Genomic DNA, 22,706 nt, shown 5'->3' with positions numbered 1-22,706 from the left:
AAGGTTGATCTTAGTACAAATCGTTTCTTTAATAGGAGATCACCTTCAACAGTGTTTAATTATTCTTCTGTGAAATCAAATGATAAAAAGGTTTTTCAAAATAATGATTACTATAGAAAACCATTACTGAATAACACAGTTTGGAAACCTAAATCAGAAGTAAAGGGTGTTCAAAATCATGAAGGTCCTTCTGGATCTAAAGGACAATGGGTGGAGTTGCCAGTTGTTGGTGTTGATGGGAAACCCACTGCCATTAGGGCATGGGTGGCCCTTTCTAACTAATCCTTTTACTTTAATGTGCAGGTCGCCTACAATCCACGCTGCAGTACTTGGATTGTTGATAGTGGGGCATCCAGGCACATGACAGGGAACTTGTCTTTGCTGTCTAATGTGAAAACAGTGGATGGAGGACCAGTTTCTTTTGCAGGTAGTGAAGGAGGATTTATTACTGCTCAGGGTGTTATTGCTAATGAGAACGTCAGCTTTTATAAAGTTAATTATGTAGAGCAGATGTCGAACAATCTACTTTCAATTTCGCAAGTTGCTGACAAAAAGTATACCATTGCATTTGATGATAAGTTTTGTTATATTTTAAGAAAAGAGTTTGTTATTCCGGAAGACATGATTCTGATGACGGCTCCAAGATGCAAGGATCTCTATATCCTTGATATGCGTAAGGCTCATGTTAAAGCCGCTACAGGCCATCAGGCATTCATTTCTAAGGCTACTGAACAGGAGTCGATTATTTGGCATAAGCGTATGGGTCATCTGATTATAAGGATGATGAATAATCTTGTTCACAATGAATTAGTTGAAGGTGTGAATGTTAAGAGTTTTCATATTCCTGAACGTTGTTTTCCGTGTAAGCAAGGGAAACAGACTAAGAAGTCACATACTGCCAAGAAGCATCATTCAGTTAATATTCCTTTGGAATTGCTGCACATGGACCTCTTTGGTCCTGTTAACTGTAAAAATCTCACCGGAGAGTCTTACTGCTTGGTGGTTACAGATGAATATTCCCGTTTCTCGTGGGTTGTGATGTTGAAACACAAGTCAGATACTTTCGATCATATTAAAGTTTTGATTCTGAAGCTCGAAAGTTTGTATAAGTTGAAGGTTAGAAAGATTCGTACTGATAATGGTACAGAATTTAAGAACAATCAGATGCTGCTGTTCTGTAATGAGAAGGGGATACAACAACAGTTCAGTCCTGCTTATACATCTCAATCAAACGGTGTTGCTGAAAGAAAGAATAGGACTCTAATTGAAACTGCAAGAACAATGCTTGCTGATTCATGTCTTCCAACTGTTTTCTGGGGTGAAGCCGTGAGTATTGCATGCTACGTGATGAACAGAGTTCTGGTGGTGAAGAGACATGGTAAAACATGTTATGACCTATTACACAAGAGAAAGCCGAACATTAAACATTTTGAACCCTTTGGTGCACCTTGTACTATTCTGTTACGAGACGCTGGAGGAAAATTTAATTCAAAGGTGATCTCTGGTATTTTCTTCGGATATGGGAATCCGAACAAACGGGTGTATAATACTGAGTCCAAGTGTGTGGAAGAACGTTATGAGGTTGATATTCAACGCAATGCTCCACCTCGTGTTAGTAAAGGGTTCGCATGGCAGTTTGAATATGATAAGTTATTTGATTCCTTCAATCTTCCGCCAGATGCTAAAGATGAAGAAGTTCTGACTCAGATATTGTTTGATTCTCAAAACTCTTCTGAGAATGTAATCACTGCTCCAGTGCAGGTTCAGAATCCGGTTTCTAGCGTGCAACCAAGTCCGCGGAGTGTTAGAGGTAATTTTGATTCAAATGAGGATGGGGTAGTATATACAGATGAAGATAGTGAGCTTGAAGATGACGAGGAAGTTAGTCGAACGCAACTGACTGAGGAACATCTTAATCCTCTGTATAATCAACCACCAACTGTAACAGTGACTGAACCGTCAACTGAAGCCGGAGGTGTACGTAGATCAAATCGTGTGATTCTGCCACCTAAACGACTTGATGATTATTATGTGGATTCAAGAGGCATTCCTCACATTAGTATTCCTCAAGGGAAGTCTAATGAAGCCTCTACATCTGAAGTTCCGACTACATCAGAGGTTCCCGTGACTAGTGTAAGTTCAACAGTAGCAGAAGATGTTCAGACAGAGAGTGCGAATGTGGTAACAGCTTTTTATTCAACGTTGAATAAGACAGGAAGAATATTTGTGCATGCTCACTCATGTTATGTGTGTCAAATTGAACCTAAAGATGCTTATGAGGCATTAAAGTTTGACGAGTGGGTTAGTGCAATGCAAGAGGAGCTGTTACAATTCAAATATTTAAAGGTTTGGAAGCTAGTCAATCCACCGCATGGTTGTGTACCCTATGGTCTTCGATGGGTTTTGAAGAATAAGAAGGATGAACAGGGTATTGTTATCAGAAACAAAGCTAGACTGGTGATGAAGGGATATCAACAGATCCCTGAAATTGACTATGATGAGGTTTTTGCTCCGGTTGCACGACTTGAAGCAATTAGGATTTTCTTGGCTTTTGCATCCTTCATGGGTTTTAAAGTTTTTCAGATGGATGTTAAAAGTGCATTTTTGTACGGCGAGATCAATGAAAGAGTGTTTGTTGAACAACCACCTGGTTTCGAAGACCCGCATTTCCCTGAAAAGGTTTATCGACCTGAAAAGGCACTTTATGGTCTTCACCAAGCTCCTAGAGCATGGTATGCAACGTTGTCCAACTACATGATTGAAAACGGTTTTAGGAGAGGTGTCATTGATCAAACGCTTTTCATCAAGAAGAAGGGACAGCATCTTATGTTAGTGTAGGTTTATGTGGATGATATTATCTTCGGGTCAACAGATCAGGGAATGGTTGATGAGTTTGAGAAAGTCATGTAGTAGAAGTTCAAGATGAGTTCAATGGGAACGATAAAGTTTTTCTTAGGTCTATAGGTAGCTCAGACGGATAAAGGCATCTTCTTGCATCAAACCAAGTATGTAGCTGATATTCTGAAAAGGTTTCAAATGGAAGCAGAAAGACCCGCTAAGACTCCATTGTTTGTAAATCATGGGATATCTCCTGATTGTGAGGGTACTTCAGTGGACCAAACGTTATACAGGGCAATCATAGGTTCTCTAATGTATCTTACAGCTTCTCGACCAGATATCATGTTTGCGGTTTGTCTGTGTGATCGTTATCAAGCAAATCTTAATATTCATCATATGTTGGTGGTTAAGAAGATTATGAGGTATTTGAAAGATACACCGAACCTAGTGTTATGGTATCCGTGTGAGGATGGTTTTGATCTCACAGCGTATAGTGATTCGGACTATGGAGGTTGTAAGAAAGATTTTAAGTCAACATCAGGGGGTTGTCAGTTTCTGGGAAGCAAACTTGTTACCTGGCAGTGTAAGAAGCAGACAGCTGTGACTCAGTCCACTTGTGAAGCAGAATACATTGCCGCGACCAGCTATACATCTCAGGTCATCTGGATTCAACAGCAACTACGTGACTACGGTTTGCAAATTTCTAACACTCCTATTTATGTTGATAATAATGCTGCCATAGCTGTCACTAAAAATCCCGTAAATCATTCTAAAACGAAACATATAGGGATTAAGTACCATTTCATTAGAGATTGCTATGAGAAAAAGATGATAGATGTAGTACAGATAGACACTACAGCCCAAAGGGCTGATCTCTTCACAAAAGCTTTTGATAAACCACGCTTTGATTTTCTGTTAAAGGAAATATGTATTAAATTGCTTACTGACGTGGTTCCTGAAGCTGAGGTTCCTGACACAGAGGAACCTAACCAAGAGACTGAGTTGTGAAGGTCTTGCAACTGCTTGTATCATTTGTGTAGGTTTGCATGGTAGTTTGTAGATCATCTGCATGTTTACTTTCCATTTGCATGATATATTAGTTTTTGATATTTTTCTGCATGTTTGCTTATGTTTTTAGATAGTTTTATGCTTTTGTACAGAGAAAACCAAAAAGCCATAAAAATCAGAAAAACCAGAAAAGCAAATAAAAATTGAAAAATGGAAAATCCATAAAAATTGAAAAACCTGAAAATGAGTTGCTTATTCTATGTTGTGGGGAAGTGATTGCAATACTGAACTGACATGTAAGTTGTGAAAAACAAGTAATACAGGATGATTGATAATGTGTTAGTGGACTTTATTGGCCTAACTCTAGATAGAGATGATCACATTAACCAAGCGTAAATATCATGATGAGGAAATCATGGAAAGATTTACAGCGGTTGAGGGTAGTCACCTACGTATCACAGAATATGTACTGAGAAATGGTTGTTCAGAAACTCAACAGACGGTTGAGGTCTCCCCTACTACGATTTATACTCGGTAGCAAAAGGATAATTTTGTGAGTCCCCAAGGTGAGCATACTTTGTTTAGGATGCATACTTGTTTCTATTTACCTTTATTACTTGGACCGAAATTCAACAACATACATATCGGGTACCCGAAGGGAGGTGCTTTCTCTAAAAGGGTTGGAGAAGTGCAGTCTTGTATCACAGACACAGAATGATTTATATTTTGCAACGTCATCGGTTTCTAGATTTCAACATCAGAAGATTGGTTTTCTGTGCAGTTTCTACTAAAGTCAAAGACAGTAGTGCATCATCATCATGTATAGTTGTATTTACTTATTTATTTTGTTTGTTTTATGGAGAAAAGGAAACATCAAAAAATCCAAAAAAAAAAAAATGTTTGTTATGTTGATGTTTCTTTATTCCACGTTGTAAATAAAATGATGCATCACATTACTGCAAGAGAATCATGGATCAAGAATTGAACACAGCTTCAGAGATAATACCAACGGAGATTTATTTGGAAGATTTAGTTATCTACATTCGAGGAGGAGAAATTTATCAGATCATCAGATATAGAGAACTTAAATCATTCAGTTCACATCATTTTTGGTGGACTTTACATCTTTTGTCTGTGGTATGGGATTGTACCTATTGACCTGGATAGAGGGAATATCTTCTGGAGGATATCTTAGCGATCCATCACTCAAATATATATATATATATATATATATATATATATATATATATATATATATATATATATATATATATATATATATATATATATCACTTCCATCCATCCAACATCATACATCATACGATTTCCGTTTAAGTATGGGGTTTATAGCGGCCGGTATGCGTCTTTAACAAAGTATACAATAAATTTGAGATTCACAAGATTATCTGAAACGAAAGGTGTAAGTTTAAGGTAGAAGCTCATGGCTGACAGGGTTGCTAGAAACATCGTGAGATGGTTCTGTTCAATCAAATTGAAAGTACATTGATGTGATAAGAGGACAGCGTCAACATGTTGTGCTCAATTGTTCTACCTGAAACATCGTGCGATCTCAAATGAGGACTGACTTCGTGATCAAAGTCTAACATTGAAATGTGTTAAAGTAATTAATATAACGTGATCATCGAAGTCTGGGATGAAAGTTGATAAATGTTTGCTGATATATCTGAAAGTTGTTCTGTATATGCTTTATCAAATAAGTTAATGAATGAATTGTGGAGAAACATGTCAATATAGTTCAGTTCTGATCCCCGAGTTAAAAGATATAATCAATTTAATATGTCAACTCACAAAAGATGTGTTATTCTCCTTGTGGTGTGATTCATGATATGCAGTTTTATCTGTTCCTATGCTGATAACATCATATATTCTTCTTATGCTATTGTTTAATGAAACTGATGTTATCTAAAAGATTAACTGTTGCTGATAATCATGACACACTGGATCTTGTACAGTATTTTGCTTTGTGTATTTGCATGTGCATGCATATCTGAGATTGTTTGCATTCATAAGATTAGTTGCATGTACATTTTTGTTTATGTATTAAGCCAAAAAACTCAGTTCTCGGAAAGGTTTACTGTGAAAGGACCCTATGTTTTTCGTTAAATTAGAGAATAAATTGTTTAGAGCTTAAAGGAACAATGTGGGTTTTGTTTTTATACTATGGAGATCAGTCCCAGGGGGAGTGGACAAGGAAGGTGTTGTGATATTGAAATCAAAATTTTCTATGTTTTCAACCCTAAAGACAGTCGACCGAGTGCGTAAAAACACTCTACCGTGTAAGCTACTCGCACGACCGACTGACTAGGTGAAAATTATGTGATGTGTTTAAAACACACTCGGCCGAGCGAGCATTCAGTCACGGCCGTGTGTAGGACACACTCGACCGAGTGTGTCTGGGGGTATAAAAAGGGTCTGAGTCTCAAACGGCTCAGAATACTTGTATGATTTAGGGATCAAATTTTACCAAGTTTTTCAAGTTTAAAGAACGAGTTTTTGATCGCTAGCTTTAGATACATCTTTCTCTTGTGATCACAGCGCCACTAACAAGGTATCATAACTCGTTTTCGTTTTCTCATAATCTTTGATTTTGTGTTTGAAATTCAAAACTCGAATTGAATGCTTTTTTTATTTAATCTGTTAAAATTAGTTGTTTGATTTTGTTAATCGGCATGTTTAGAGATTATTGTGGTCAGATCTTGAAGCAAAAACAACAGATTTGATTGATTTGCAAAGTTAGGGTTCTCAGATCTGATGAACACGCTCGACCGAGTGCGTGACACACTCGACCGAGTGAGTTCACACACTCGACCGTTCGAAGATACACACGACCGTGTGTGTATATACACTCGACCGAGTGTATAGAAACCCCAATTTTTGAATTTTGCTGTTTTTGTTTGTTTTGTTGAGTTCGTATCATTTTATACTGAATGTTTTGTGTAGTTTTGCTTTAAGAATGTCAGGACCAAGTAGTAGGATAAGTGGAACTTGGGAATATGATCTTGAACGTAAGAGAGCTTTGGCCAAACACAGGCCTATCCGTGTAGAGACCAAAGTTGCTGCAACCCAGTTCACTCAAGATATGTGGAAAGGTTTAGATTGTATAACATTTCTTCAGATAGGGAATCATTTCTGTCCTAAGCTTATCCGAGAGTTCTATTCTAGTGTGGCCATAGAAAAGAAACATGTTCATGCTAATTTCTTTGGTAATGCCTATAAGTGGACAATAGATGACTTCGCAGATCACTTACTATTGAATTACTGGGGAGCCAAGATATATTTCCCTAGTAAAGATATTAGTAAGATCTCTAGCAAATTTGATGCGGGTGGGGTGGCTGCTCACATTACCAAGCCAGGATATGTAATTGGTTCCAATAGAATTGAGATTAGAGATAGTGATGTTAGAGATGATTTGGTGTCTAACTTGAGGATTATCAAAAGAAATGTGGTGTTTAGAGATCCATCTGAGGATTTGTTATCTGGTACTGAGGCTGTTCTGTTGTACTGTCTTATGGAACGTATCAAGGTGAATTTTAGTCAGATTGTCATTAATATCATGAAGGATGCTATGGATAATGAGGAAAAACCATTTCCCTATGCCGTCCTTTTAAATCATTTGTTTGATGAGCTTGATCTGTTTGAGGACACGAATTACAAATTGAAGCCAGTACCAGAGGATGTTATTGAAGCATAATCCTTATGTTTGTGATTTAGTGGGATTATGTTTAACTATGGTTTTTATGTAATTTGATAGGGCTAGCATGTTAGCCTTTGAACTATGGTGTGTAATAAACATAACCTCTGAACGATATAAATGTGTGGGTATTAGTTAATGTACTTGTTATGTTTGTTTATCTGTTGATTCGTACGATTAACTAGATACCCCATGATACATGGAGGTAAATGCTTATTAGTTATATTTTTTTGAGTGTTTTTCAGATATTCACAATGTCTCAAAAGCAATAGCAGATGTCTGATGAAGAACGTGAACTACGAATTCCTTTATCTTCTGAGTTATAGGGTCTGATTGGTCGAGAAGATACAAACGTACTTGCATGTGTTGACGAAAAGGGTCCTGAGGCCCAAAGAGGAGGATTTGGTCCTATTATTGCATTTTTGAAGCGTTCCAGGATCTTTAAAGCTATTACTGCTGAGTGTACTCCATATTATTCTCATCATAGAACATTCTGGGAGGTTGCTCAAGTTGTTACAGAAGATAACTGAAAGGTGATATTGAGTTCTGTCAATAACACAATTGTTCGTATTTCGGCACAGACTATCAGGGAAGATCTGGGGTTCCCGGATAATGATGACATGCCAACTGATTTGCCGATTTTGAAAGTTAGAAGGTGCTTAAAGAGATGTGGTTATACTGGTGATATAACCAAAGCTGTTAAACGTACGAAGCTTCCAAGGCAATATCGATACTTTACGTACGTTCTTCTTAGATGTTTGAGCCCGATGCAGGGCAGTTTTGACGAGATGACAGCTAAGTACAGCTCTATGTTTGTTGCGTTGGTTTTAAACGCTGATTTTAACTTTTCTCAAGTGATTTTTGATGGAATGGTTCTGAATGTTAAGAGGAAGATTCATCTGGTGTTCCCAAGGTTTCTTCAAATTATGCTGGAGAAGCAAGTTCAGGGGTTAGTGAAAATTCCTGAGGATGAGCTAAAACAGAACCATTTAAATGATCAATCATTCAACAGGTTTTTGCAGAGCCGGGTTGAGGTTCCGGAGAAAGGATTAATCGGTTATCTGATTAATGAAAATTACGTGTGTCCCGAAGGTTTGAGTTATCGTCATGAGAACAGTACTTCTGGGGATGAGACAAATATTACTATTGAAGGAGGAGAAGAGGTGAATCAGCCACCGCCAAGACATACTGGTCCTCGATTAGTTGATGAGGAGAATGTTACAGCGCTTGATGAGAGTCAGGTGGATTTGGTTAAAAGGAAGCTAGCTGAAACTCCCAAGGTGTCGACAAGAGGGAGACAAAAGCGTTTGAAGATTTTGGTTAAAGACGGAAGTTCATCTTCCACAACTAAATCTCAGCCAAAGGTTTCTCCGACTGTTCATGTTACTGGTGCTTCTACTCAAACTCCACCCACTCAACTACAATAAACTACATATTCTCAGCAAGTTCAAGCTTCTCAACGTCCTGAGGTTGCATCAGGTGATTTGTTGGGAATAGTTAACAAGAGATTGATTCAGTTGTCTGCTGATTTTGCTAAATTTCAAAAGGCTGCTGACGAAGACAAAAGGAAGATAGAAACTGAAATGTATGAGTTGAGGAAGTTAGTTGATCGACAACAGTTGAAGATTGATGAACTAGAGAAAAATGTGGGAAGTCAAGCTGGTGAAATTTTAACTCTTCTGACTCAAAATCAAGAATTGACTGAGAGGTTAAATGAATGGGAGAAAAAGGTTGTGGTTGAAGAGGAAGATGGAGAACCTGATCCTTTTGGTACTTTTGGTGAAGCTGAGGAAGACAGGGCTGTTGAAGTTGCAAAAGGCTACACGGAGGATAACCCGCTGTATGTAACTCCTCTTCAAGTTATAACAGTTTCTGAATTTTTAGCTATGCAGGATCGTCTTAATCACACTACTGTTTACACTGATTTAGAAGAAGGGGAGATCCCTCCGGATCTCACCGAAACTGAGCAGGAATTGATGGAGCGTCTAGAGCGAGAAGCTAAGGAACATGATGACGCTGCATCAAAAGCTTCAACTGAAGCTTCAACTTCAGGGGCTCGTAATTTTGATGATGATATGAGTGATACTGATGTTTTTGATGAAAGTGATAACAGTTTTGATGAAGTGGTTATTGAGGATGAGCCAACCGAGCCTTATCCTCGTTATGAAGGTGTTGGTGATGAGTATCCAACTTTTGCTGATTATTTTCAGATGAATGATGAGCTTTTGAACAGACAGTGTAAAGAAAAGGAACAGAAAGAACAAGAAAGTGTTTTACCAGAAGGTTTCTTGCCAGTGAAGATCAACAAAGAAAAAGTTGAAGTGTTGGAAGAAGAATGGAAGATTATGATGCGGATTAGGCAGTATGTGATGAAGCCTATGGTGGAGCCACAATTTTTGAAGTTTATCGAGCACTGTGAGAGTTTACGTGCACAGGGAAAGATAATTGCCTGGGCTTATATTAAAGAATTTGATATATATGCAATCAAGAAAGAACATGGAGTGGATTATATCAAATCTCCATATGAGTTTAAAACGTTACCTTATTTTGAGTTTATGCAGGTGGCCAGGCTTAAGATGTTGTATCAGGATTATTGTGGAGTTCCTGATATTTTGGTTCGTAAGATAAGGAGATCATATCAGTCACCTAATTTCATAGGTTTTCGTCCTCAGTTTCCGAAGATTTCTTATCGAACGAACAAGAAAACAGGGGTCAGAAGGAAGATAGTAAAATATCAACCTGTGAAGTATATGCGGAAGGTTCCTCTGAGGAAGATGCCGCAGCACTTCAGTCCTCGTTTTCGTTGGTGGTATTATGATGAACGCTCGGAGGAAGCGGTGATTGTGTTAGACAAGGATGGAGGAGATGAAAATGATAGTATAAGGGTTCTAGATCCAGTTTGGTTGAGAAACTGCTGTGAAGAAGATATGTTTACCCTTTACTACAATAGGATGCTGTATCGCCCAGAGAATCGTGTGCAAGCTGAACAGTATTGCAGAGTTGTTAAACTTTGCTATCTGAAGAACTGGGTGACAGATCCTTATACGGATTGATAACCGAATGCTTTATTGTAACGGCTAGGTCTTAGGGGGAGTTTGTTGGTGCATGAATCCCCAGCCGTTATCCGTTTTTATGTTTAACACGTTTCGGTTATGTAATAATGTTTACTTGATACTATTGATTATATTTGTGTTTGTGCATACTTAATTTATCAAGTGATCAATATGTTTAAACTGTACACAGTCGACCGAGTGTGTATAGACACTCGACAGACTGTGTCAGTCATTCGACCGTGTGGACACAGACACTAGACCGAGTGTGTCTGTGTTCACTATATATACGGGTTTAGACTTCTTTGATGAGGTTACTCGTCCCATTCACCCTAAGTCGTAGGTTTTCGTCTCCAGAGAATCCTAACATCATATACCACCGAAATATATCGTCTAGGAGTCGATCTAATCTAGGTTTTTGCTTTAGGTTTGACCAATTCGATCCCAAAACGACCCATATCTCGGTTTAACCCTTTTCTAGTGTATTCCGCCTCTAGTTTAGAGTTCAAGCGACCTAAGATCCTTAGAACAATCGTCTACAACATCTCATGTTACGTTTTGCTGTAACCAGCTCTCTTGATTTTAATTCATATATTATGATATGTGTTTGAATTCTCTTGATTTACAATGATCCGAGTAATTTGTAACTGTCGATTAAAATGAAGATGAAAAGACTTTGACTTTGAAACCACTTTATTCATGTTTGGTAGGTGAAATTGTGTGACTGTATTTATTCCATTTCCATTAGTTAATGCATGTATCTAATTTTTTTTATGTATTACGTTGTATTTGTTAGATTAATGATATTGATTTTTATTTTAGTTTAATAGAATATACTTAAATTATATGATTAAATATCAAAATTAAATAATTCAGAATTAAATTGAGTTTTGCAGATAAAAAAACAAACAACCTTCTATATTTAGTTTACAGACTTTAGGACCACATCTTCTTTTGCAGATGTGGTTACAGACTTCAGACATAAAACATCTTAAAAAACAAACAGCACCTATAACTTCAGCTTATTTTCAAGGAAAAAAACTAATAAGCTTTTAAAATCAACAGTATACGCCACACGCTGAGCAACTATTGTCTTGTACTGGTACCTTACAACTGCTATATGGAAAATTGTACCAACAACCTTCAAGAACACATTTCAAGAAACCATGGTTGCAGAACTCAGAAGTACTCGCCGAGTTATCAAACATGGTCAAACTCGATCAGAACTCAGGATTACTCGGAAAATTGGTCATAACTCGTTCAAAACTCGGCCAAAAATCAGGATTACACGGAAAACCGGTCAAAACTCGGTCAAAATATGTTAAAGTCAAACTTGGTCAACATCTCGAGTACTTCCCAAAGTTGCAAGAACACTCGTTGTAAGCAACCGAAAGAAAGCAGATCTGTTGGCTGAATTAAAGGACTTAAATTATACTCCTTTACCAAACAGATGATGTGGACAAAAAGAAACTTCTAGAAGAAAATCAGTATCGGGAACGGAATCCGATTACTTGTCAATGTCGATAGGAACGTTGACTTACGAAAAGATGGAACAATTATGGCGAGAAAGGGATAAAAAGAAGGCTGGGTTTGATGATCTTACAAAGACTCCTTCCAACTCTTGTGAGATCTTGATGCGCTTGATAAGAAACTTGATGTATGTTTAGTCTTTTTCTTTTGTTTTTTTTTTTCTTTTTTTTGAAAAGTAGTCTTTTTGGGTTTGTTTTTAAGTTTTGAATTATTATTTTTGGTTGTGTGATAAGGTACAAGACAAGATGGATGCTAAAGATAAATTTAGAAGAAAACGACAAGAGTATTGTATATTTGTTTGACCCATTCCCAATATAGTTGATTAAACACAACCCAAATTGATTTCTTCACTTGTTTGACCCGTTCCAGTATTTCAGGGTAGGTTTTTTGTGAAACTTTGGGATTTTTTAGAAATGGATGATATGTTTTCAAATAATTCTGGAGTGATGCTTAAAATGGAGGTGTTTTTTTGCTCATAAAAATCAGAGATTTTATTTTTAACAACTTTCAACTTACTTTATATGTAAAATAATTTTTTGTTTTGGTGGTTTCAGATGATGCGCCTGCTATGAAAAAAGGAGGCGGCAAAGCAGCAGTAGGCAGGCAAAGAGAGCAAGGTGGAAATTTACTAATCATAAATTTGTAAACTTATTAAAATCTGTAACATGTTACAAGTGATTAACACAACTTAATTGATTTATTACGTGAAGCAGGCAAGGTTGAAAAAAACGCGAGACGGGGTTGAAACGATAGCGACCTCAAAACTTCGCAACGGAAAAAAAGGGGCCGAGACGGGGTTGAAACGGATGTTGACTAATGTTGACTTTTATATATAAATATATATTTACACATATTTTAGAGCTAAAAAACCTTCGTTGACAAATTTGTACCTATAATTGCTATTAGTGTCAATATAATACAACATGTAATACTAAACTAAGTCAATTTTAATTGACTTAACTGACTTATGAATGATTTAACAGAATTTCTGACTTTTGACCGGCGTTGACCCAATTTTTCCTGCATTTGACCTGACTTTTGACCGTTGATCGGCTTATAAGAAAACGGGACGGGGTCGAAACGGGTTACTCACCAAAACGCCGCAGCGTCGCAACGGACGCAACAGACACTATTTACAACAGTGTGTGCGTGTGCAGGTTGTTGGAGTATGATACAAACACAAAGCGAGCGGAAGCATTTTAAAATTTTACAAAATCATACTCTTCCAAGGACCCATGTACAAAACCTTTAGCAAACAAAATTAAATAAACGAACAAGAATAGGATAAATTACAACCTTTGTAGCCTTTGTTGAAAATCCTAGCTTGGAGAGAACCCAAATGAGATCTCCTCTAAACGATTGACACCCAAAGTTCCAACCTTGTTTTGATATACACCTTCTAATTAACTAAAACTTTTCTTCCCTTTTGTTTTTAAAACCTCCGAAAACCAAAGACCCTTATCAAGTATAAGAGTGATTCTTGTTTTAAAGATCACCGAGAGAGAAAAATTTTTTTGTTCTTGTGAGTTATTCTTTTGTCAAGGAAAATCCAGTAGAAAAATGAAGTGGGTTGCATTTTTAAGATGCATGTGATGTGCCGGTTCCAAATAAAAAAAAGGACATGCCCATGATTTTTGTTATTTTCAAGTGAGCATGTTTATTGGTTAAGCAAAAAGGAACAAACATGCTTTTGACTCTTTTAGTACTTTCACTTGTAAATGATTTGTGTCGGGCTTTAAAACATCACATGCTCACTTTTACAAGTTGAATGACCCATATTGCTTCCATTTGACTCCTTGCATGTAAATTGAGGACTGAACAATTTATTTTCAACCAATTCTTTTGTCTCTCTCTTTTCTTAAAACTCATTTAATATATTAAACCATTAACAAATGATTAATAAATTAATTTCCGATTAGAAGGTATATCAAACAATTTACGATTGGCCTTTGTGTGTGACCGAATAGGATAAATGGACTTTATATTATTTAATGTCATGGGCATACCTTCGGAATATATGTACCACGATCAAACCACGGTTGAACCGTAACCAACCCGAGAACATATTTCCAACAGACTCCCACTTGCACTGACATTAATAATATTGGTTAGTCTTAAAAGACACACCATGTGTAACAACTAGTCTGCTATGTTACACTCCTATATTTTGATTTATATCAATCATCCTTTTGTTCTAGATATCTATATGAACGTGTGACATGGTTAAGTGTCAATCATCATCGTTCAAGATTATGTTTCCCGATTGAGATTTGTGGTGATCAAATAGACTGCAATTGCATTTATTCAGTCGTAGCATGGCCATGCATTTAATTCAGCACAAACCAACGAGGGGCCCAGAGATATCGCTTCAACTTGCTAAGAGAAGAAGGAACAAATTGCTTCAACTGTATAGACATCCACCACATCCCATATTATACCTGATCTGCACCCTTATGACTGGCATTTACGCACAGTGTTAAATACAGGTCAAAGTAGAATATAGTTTGTGTCAGGATTCCTCATACATATCCACTCTAGGATAAATGATGTTGCCATCTTAGAGCTTACTTGTGACTTAAAACCATGAAGTAGCGTCTAAGCGTGGTCATTCCAAAACCTTGAATCAACTATCAAGTTTCTCATGAATGTAGTTTCATATAAGCCTATATTACTACACTTCATAGCAGCCTTAATTCAATTCTCTCTTCCGTAGAGAATGACCGACTGTGGAGGTTTATGAAATAATATTCATTGGAAGTTAAAACATGCAAAATGAAACATGGCAATATACAATGAAATGATCGCATCGTGCATATAATATAATCTCAATATATTAATCATCAGATCAATTTCAACATATATTATTGCCGAATGTTTAAAGTTTCAAACTTAACATAATAAATACAATCAAACTTTATCATCAATGACACGAATGCCAATAGACATGCTATGAGCATCATGCTTAGTCTGTGGCAAAGGCTTGGTGAAAGGATCAGCCAAGTTCTTAGTCGTGTCTAATCTACTTAATAATATGTCATTTTCTGCTACAAGTTGACGGATGTAATGGAACTTTCTGAGTATGTGCCGTGTGCGCTTTTGTGACCTCGGTTCTTGAGCCAAGATAACCGCACTCACATTGTCGCAGAAAATCTCAATAGGATCATGGATTGTAGGAACCACACCTAGATCCCCGATGAATTTCTTTATCCACATGGCCTCTTTAGCAGCTTCATTTACCGCTATATACTCGGCTTCTGTCGTAGAATCAGCAATAGTACTTTGCTTGGAGCTTCTCCAAGTGACGGCTCCACCGTTCAACATAAACACAAATCCAGATTGCGATGAGCAATCATCTCTATCTGATTGGAAGCTAGCGTCCGAGTATCCTTTAACGCTCAGCTCGTCATTCCCACCATAGACCAAGAACATCTCTTTAGTTCTCCTAAGATACTTTAGAATGTTCTTGACTGCTATCCAATGAGCTTCACCAGGGTTGGCCTGATAACGACTAGTCATGCTTAGTGCATACGATACGTCAGGCCTAGTTCATATCATGGCATACATGATCGACCCTATAGCTGAAGCATATGGAGTCCGACTCATGGTAGCTGATTCCAAGTCAGAATTAGGACATTGAGACTTGCTCAATATCATTCCAGGGTTCATAGGAACACACCCTTTCTTGGAGTTGTGCATACCGAATTTCTTCAGTATCTTATCTACATGTGCACTTTGGCTTAGCCCAATCAATCTCCTTGACCCATCTCGATAGATCTTAATACCCAAAATATATGATGCATCTTCCAAATCTTTCATGGAGAAACATTTCCCTAGCCAAGCTTTGACATCTTTCAATGTCGGGATATCGTTTCCCATGAGTAATATGTCATCGACATATAGTACAAGGAAGACTACAACACTCTCACTAGACATGACATAGACACATGGCTCATCTTTGCTTCTGATAAAACCAAATTCTTTGATTTTCTCATTAAAGCAAAGATTCCAGCTACGAGAAGCTTGTTTAAGTACATAAATGGACTTTTGAAGCTTGCACACACTTTTAGGATACTTAGGATGTACAAAACCCTCAGGCTGTGTCATAAACACATCCCCTGTTAGCTTACCATGAAGGAAAGCTGTTTTTACATCCATTTGCCATATTTCATAGTCATAAAATGCAGCTATGGCAAGAAGTATTCTAATGGATTTCAACATAGCCACTGGTGAAAAAGTTTCATCGTAGTCTACACCATGTTGTTGCGTGTAACCCTTAGCCACCAGTCTGGCTTTAAATGTGTGTACATTTCCATCCATGTCTGTCTTCTTCTTGAAGACCCACTTACACCCAATGGTTTTAATTCCAGGTGTATGATCAATCAAGGTCCAGACTTGATTATCATGCATGGATTGAATCTCGTTGTCCATAGCCTCCTTCCATTTGGCAGACTCGGGGCCTGTCATCGCTTCCTGATAGGTAATAGGTTCATCAGAATCTATATTTGCGTCATCACCCTCAAATATGTTTAAACTATATTTCTTTGGTGTTTGACGTACTCTATCAGATCTATGTATGGGTGGTGGCTGTAGGTCAGTTTCTCTCTTAATAGCAGGCTCATCGACCTCTTGAGGAGAATCGGTTCGAATATCAGTTTCCTTGTTGGTTGATTCTTGAATTTCTTCAAGGTCAATTTTGCTCCCACTGGTTTCTTTTGATATGAGATCCTTTTCAAGGAAAACTCCCCTTCGAGACACAAAGACTCTGTTCTCAGTAGGGTTGTAAAACAAATATCCAAAAGAATCAGTCGGGTAACCAACAAATAAACACTTTTCCGATCTGGGTTCAAGTTTATCTTGAGCTTCACGACGAACGTAAGCCTCACAACCCCAGATTCTAAGATACGAGAAAGACACGGTTTTGCCATGCCATATCTCATAAGGTGTTTTGGAAACTTTCTTGGTTGGGATGAGGTTAAGGATCCTTGCGGCAGTTTGTAGGGCGTAATCCTAAAAACTGATTGGAAGCATTGTGCGACTCATCATGGATTGAACCATATCAAGTAATGTTCGATTCCTCCTTTCAGCCACACCATTATGCTGTGGTGTTCTAGGAGGAGCTAATTGTGAGATTATCCCACAACCCCGTAAATGATCACGAAATTCGTCATTAAGATATTCACCACCTCTATCAGATCGGAGAATCTTAATTCTTTTGTTCAGTTGATTTTCTACTTCGTTTTGGTATGCCTTGAACACTCCCAAAGTTTCAGACTTTTGTTTAATTAAATAAACATATCCATATCTACTGAAGTCATCAGTAAATGTAACGAAGTATCGTTCCTGGTGTCTAGTAGGCGATCTGAACGGACCGCACACATCAGTGTGTACCAACTCCAACAGATCCTTACCCCTTTCACAGTTTCCTGTGAAAGGTGCTTTTGTCATTTTTCCTAACAAGCAAGATTCACATTCGTCATATGATGTAACATCAAATGATTCTAAAATTCCATCTGACTGGAGTTTTGCTATGCGTTTCTTGTTTATATGGCCTAAACGACAATGCCATAGATACGTTTTATCCAAAACATCTTTGGATGAATCAACATTGTAGATTGAACTATCATTTAGCTTTGCTGTGGTTTCCAAGATGCCTTTACAAGGACTAGCCTTGAAATAAAATATTCCATTCTTTTAAACAAGTATTGATCCATTATCAAAACTAAAATCAAAACCATCATTAAATAAAGCATCAAATGATATAATGTTTCTTGTCATTTCGGCACTGTAGCAAACATTAGATAAAACAATACATAAACCAGAATCAAAAGAAAGCTTGTATTCTCCAATCATGTCAACAGAGGCAACGTTCTCGTTTCCCATGATTAGATTAAGCTCTCCGGTCTTCAGCTTCCTACTTCTTGTGAGTCCCTGCACATTAGTACAAATGTGAGTACCACATCCTGTGTCCAATACCCAGGAATTAGAAATAGAAGTATTGTTTAGTTCAATCATGAACAAACCTGAAGGTAAGGCGACTCCCTTAGCCCGTAGTTCATTAAGTTCCTTCAAGTACTTAGTACAATTGTGCCTCCAGTGTCCTTTATCCCCACAATGGAAGTATATTGCTTCTTCAGGAGACTTGGTTTGCGGGATCTTTGAAGTAGAAGAGTTAGCAATGCCCTTAGGTTTAGGTTTGAAGTTGGACGTGCCAACCTTACCCTTGCCCTTGTTCTTGCCCTTTGTTTTGTTTTTCTTCTTCTTGTTGATCCCACCTTCACGAATGGCTAGGACGGTAGTTGCGGGTTTAGCTTTGGCCATGTTAGCCTCAGCGGTTTTCAACATGCCATGAAGCTCCATGATTGTTTTCTCCATATTGTTCATATTATAGTTCATAATGAATCCTTCATATGCACTAGTCAGCGAGTTCAGGATAAAATCCGTTGCAAGCTCCTGACTTATGGAAAAACCAAGGCGCTCCAGCCGGTCTATGTACCCTTTCATTTGTAGTACATGGACACTAACGCTACTTCCCGTTGCCATTTTGTAAGATACGAGAGCTTTCACGCTGTCAAACCTTTCTTGCTTTGCTTGTTGTTGGAACATGTCCTTGAGTTGGTTAAGCATGTCATACGACCCTAAGCTCTCCATGCCCTTTTGGAGCTCTGGAGACATGGTCGCCAACATCAAGCATGCTACCTCATTAGACTCGGAACGCCGTTTTTCAAACTCGTCCCTAGCCGCTTGAGTAGCTCTCGATCCGGGTTCTGCCGGTAAGGGTTCCTCAATTGCCCTGATCTTTCCTTCCATCCTAAGAGCAATTCTTAGGTTGCGAAGCCAGTCCATGTAGTTCAAGCCCGTAAGCTTGTCCTTTTCGAGGAGCCCTTTAAGGCAGAAATTGGTGATTGATGACGGAGTTGGATTTGTGTTTGTTGCAGACATCTGTCATATTTTTAAAGTAAGTTGTATTAGTTAGTTTGATATGTTTAATCCTTGTTAAGATAATTACCCAAGTGTGTTCAATATTCAAACAATTATAATTAACAAGGTTAAGATCCATATTTCACTTATGGTAGCGACGGGTTTGCCGCGGATCGCTAATCATAAGCTATTTAGGTAGGTAAACATATTACCAATTTCATCCATTATGAAATTCTTAGCTTCGGCGGGATTTAGTGATAATCAATTATTTCACTTGGCATGTTTAATCCCTTCTACGCTAATCCTTCCTCGTGGTGGGTTTGCCGCGAACCACGATTTCAGATTGTAAACTGTCCGTGATAGATACACGTGAAATCCGGCCCAAGACTCTCGGGTATCGCGAAATTCACCTCACCCTTCCCAACACCCAATTAAAGTCCGGCCCAAGACTCTCGGGTATCGCGAACTCTAACTGGTAGAAGGTTCAGATGTGTGTACTACTCATGGATAGCGTAAAGTTTACATTTAAAACGGGGTTTTATTTTCTTTTAGCAAAAGTAGTTTATTCCATTTTAAAACATTTGCTAATTATGTTTTGCGTGTTGCGTTTGTTAAACTAATTTTAACCAAACCATTTTAAGTGATTATTGTCTTTTGTTTCTATACTAATTTTCTAGCTAGCATGGCATAGACAAATAAGAACACAATTATAATCATGACACGCAATTATCGGTAGTATGCCTCGAGTCCTATGCGTTTTTCCGGTGAGCCAACACACGGAAAAACATGGTCAACTAGGGACATAACCTTGTGTGAGAATTGGCTCCCACTAAAACCGCCATCTCCATTATATGCTCGGATGGGCCGTCTTGTGAACATCGTCTTCTTGATTCCATTCTTGGTTGCATTATCTTACAAAATAAAAAAAACTATTCTATTTCCTACACTATTACAAATACAATATAAATAGAAAGACGACATGCAAGTCGTTTAATAAATTATTACATTCATCCCGAATAAATAATAAACACGACATGCAAGCCGTTTAATAAATTATTACATTCATCCCAAATAAATAATAAATTAAATCATGCAACCAAACATCCACACAAGGGTCTTATTGAGTCAAGTACTACCGATTTCATACAACAATCACATACATAACAAATGAAGTGCCAAATATCCATTTTCATGAAACATGTTTCGATAAGGATTGATTTAAACAAAACTTAATGGCACACAAAATAATCAATCATTGTTTACATAACTTATGTATGCATGTAAACCCACTTCATATTTTGTAAGTATGGTTTTCATGCCAAAACTATCCAAACAAACATATTAAGTTAATCAAAACATGTTAGAGATTTATTCACTTTAACCAAACATAAAGTCTAAAATTAATAATTATAATTTTCTCATTTCATTTAAAACATGAAAGGAATTCATGTACTTTATTTTCTTAAACATTGAATCTTTAATAGTCAACATGCAAGTTACCTTTTTTAATTTTCGGAATTAATTTTTGGCAGATTCATACATCAACTTTAAATGGTCATATCTTACTCATTTCTAATCAGTTTTCGATGAATTTTTTTTTAAAATTTAAGTTCTTTCAGTTAGCTTTCAAATGCAATTGGCCTCATACGAAAATATGGAGTTTAAAGCCTCGAAACAGTCCATCAAAGACGGACTATCCAAGCTGAAAAAATAACTTTTAAAATGAGATTAACCATTTAACATTTTGCCAAAACCCAAGATTCAAATATTATTTAAGAAACATAAAAACACAAATCATGATAATAGTTTTGCATGTTCGTTATGCATAATCATATCCAAGTATCATGCATAACACATTCATCAAAACTTATTATCATAAGAAAAGTTTGCTAAAACTTGTACAAGATGGCTCGGATACCACTTGTTGGAGTATGATACAAACACAAAGCGAGCGGAAGCATTTTAAAATTTTACAAAATCATACTCTTCCAAGGACCCATGTACAAAACCTTTAGCAAACAAAATTAAATAAACGAACAAGAATATGATAAATTACAACCTTTGTAGCCTTTGTTGAAAATCCTAGCTTGGAGAGAACCCAAATGAGAGCTCCTCTAAACGATTGACACCCAAAGTTCCAACCTTGTTTTGATATACACCTTCTAATTAACTAAAACTTTTCTTCCCTTTTGTTTTTAAAACCTCCGAAAACCAAAGACCCTTATCAAGTATAAGAGTGATTCTTGTTTTAAAGATCACCGAGAGAGAAAAAAAATTTGGTTCTTGTGAGTTATTCTTTTGTCAAGGAAAATCCAGTATAAAAATGAACTGGGTTGCATTTTTAAGATGCATGTGATGTGCGGGTTTCAAATAAAAAAAAGGACATGCCCATGATTTTTGCTATTTTCAAGTGAGCATGTTTATTGGTTAGGCAAAAAGGAACAAACGTGCTTTTGACTCTTTTAGTACTTTCACTTGTAAATGATTTGTCTCGGGCTTTAAAACATCACATGTTCACTTTTACAAGTTGAATGACCCATATTGCTTTCATTTGACTCCTTGCATGTAAATTGAGGACTGAACAATTTATTTTCAACCAATTCTTTTGTGTCTCTCTTTTCTTAAAACTCATTTAATATATTAAACTATTAACAAATGATTAATAAATTAATTTCCGATTAGAAGGTATATCAAACAATTTACGATTGGCCTTTGTGTGTGACCGAATAGGATAAATGGACTTTATATTATTTAATGTAATGGGCATACCTTCGAAATATATGTACCACGATCAAACCACGGTTGAACCGTAACCAACCCGAAAACATATTTCCAACACAGGTGACAAAAACTAATTTGGTAGATGAAGAAAAGGATGATGATGTCATTCCTTCTTTGGCTGAACGTATGGGACAACAAAATATTCAATGTGAGCTGGATGATTATTAAATTGTTGAGATGGGAAGATACGTTAGCTAGACACAATATCGAATCATCTCCTGAACAAGCACAAGGTAAAAAAAACTGAATTTATAATATATTTATAAACTTTAAAATAAACATAAAAAATAACATTAATTGAACATAACACAAGTTCCAAGAAAATGAGCACCAAAGTTTTGAAGCCGAAGGTGAGGAAGATGAGGCCTTCGCCGTTTCACAAGAAAAGTGGGTCCGTTTTGGGGAACGTGAATCGATCGGTGAAGTTAAGGCAGCGAAACCGAGACCACAAAGGGCTGATAGAAAGAAGATGGTTTATGTATTGAGTGATGATGATGATGATGATGATGATGATGATGATGATGAAGTATCTGAAAAATCTGATTTTGATGATGATAAATGAGTCGATTTAAGGTTCTGGTTAATTTAACAAACCATTTTTGAATTAAAAATGGTGGGATAGTAATGCTTGTTTTCCTTATTTGGATTTGTGATGCTAGTGTTGTATTTGCCTTTGACCTTTGACTTGATAACATCTTTTTAGTTGGTTATTTTTGTTATAATAATAACAATAACAATATTATTTATATGTGGATAGTTATTAATACTTAGTCAATATTTGGTAGCTTTGTTTTTGTATAAATAGCCATGTATTGCAAGCTAAAACGCTTGCACCATTTCTCACACTTACAAAGTGTTTCTTTCTTTCT

This window comes from Rutidosis leptorrhynchoides, chromosome 11, assembly GCF_046630445.1.
Source record: "Rutidosis leptorrhynchoides isolate AG116_Rl617_1_P2 chromosome 11, CSIRO_AGI_Rlap_v1, whole genome shotgun sequence".
Lineage (NCBI taxonomy): Eukaryota > Viridiplantae > Streptophyta > Magnoliopsida > Asterales > Asteraceae > Rutidosis > Rutidosis leptorrhynchoides.
Note: the sequence above shows the minus strand (reverse complement) of the source record.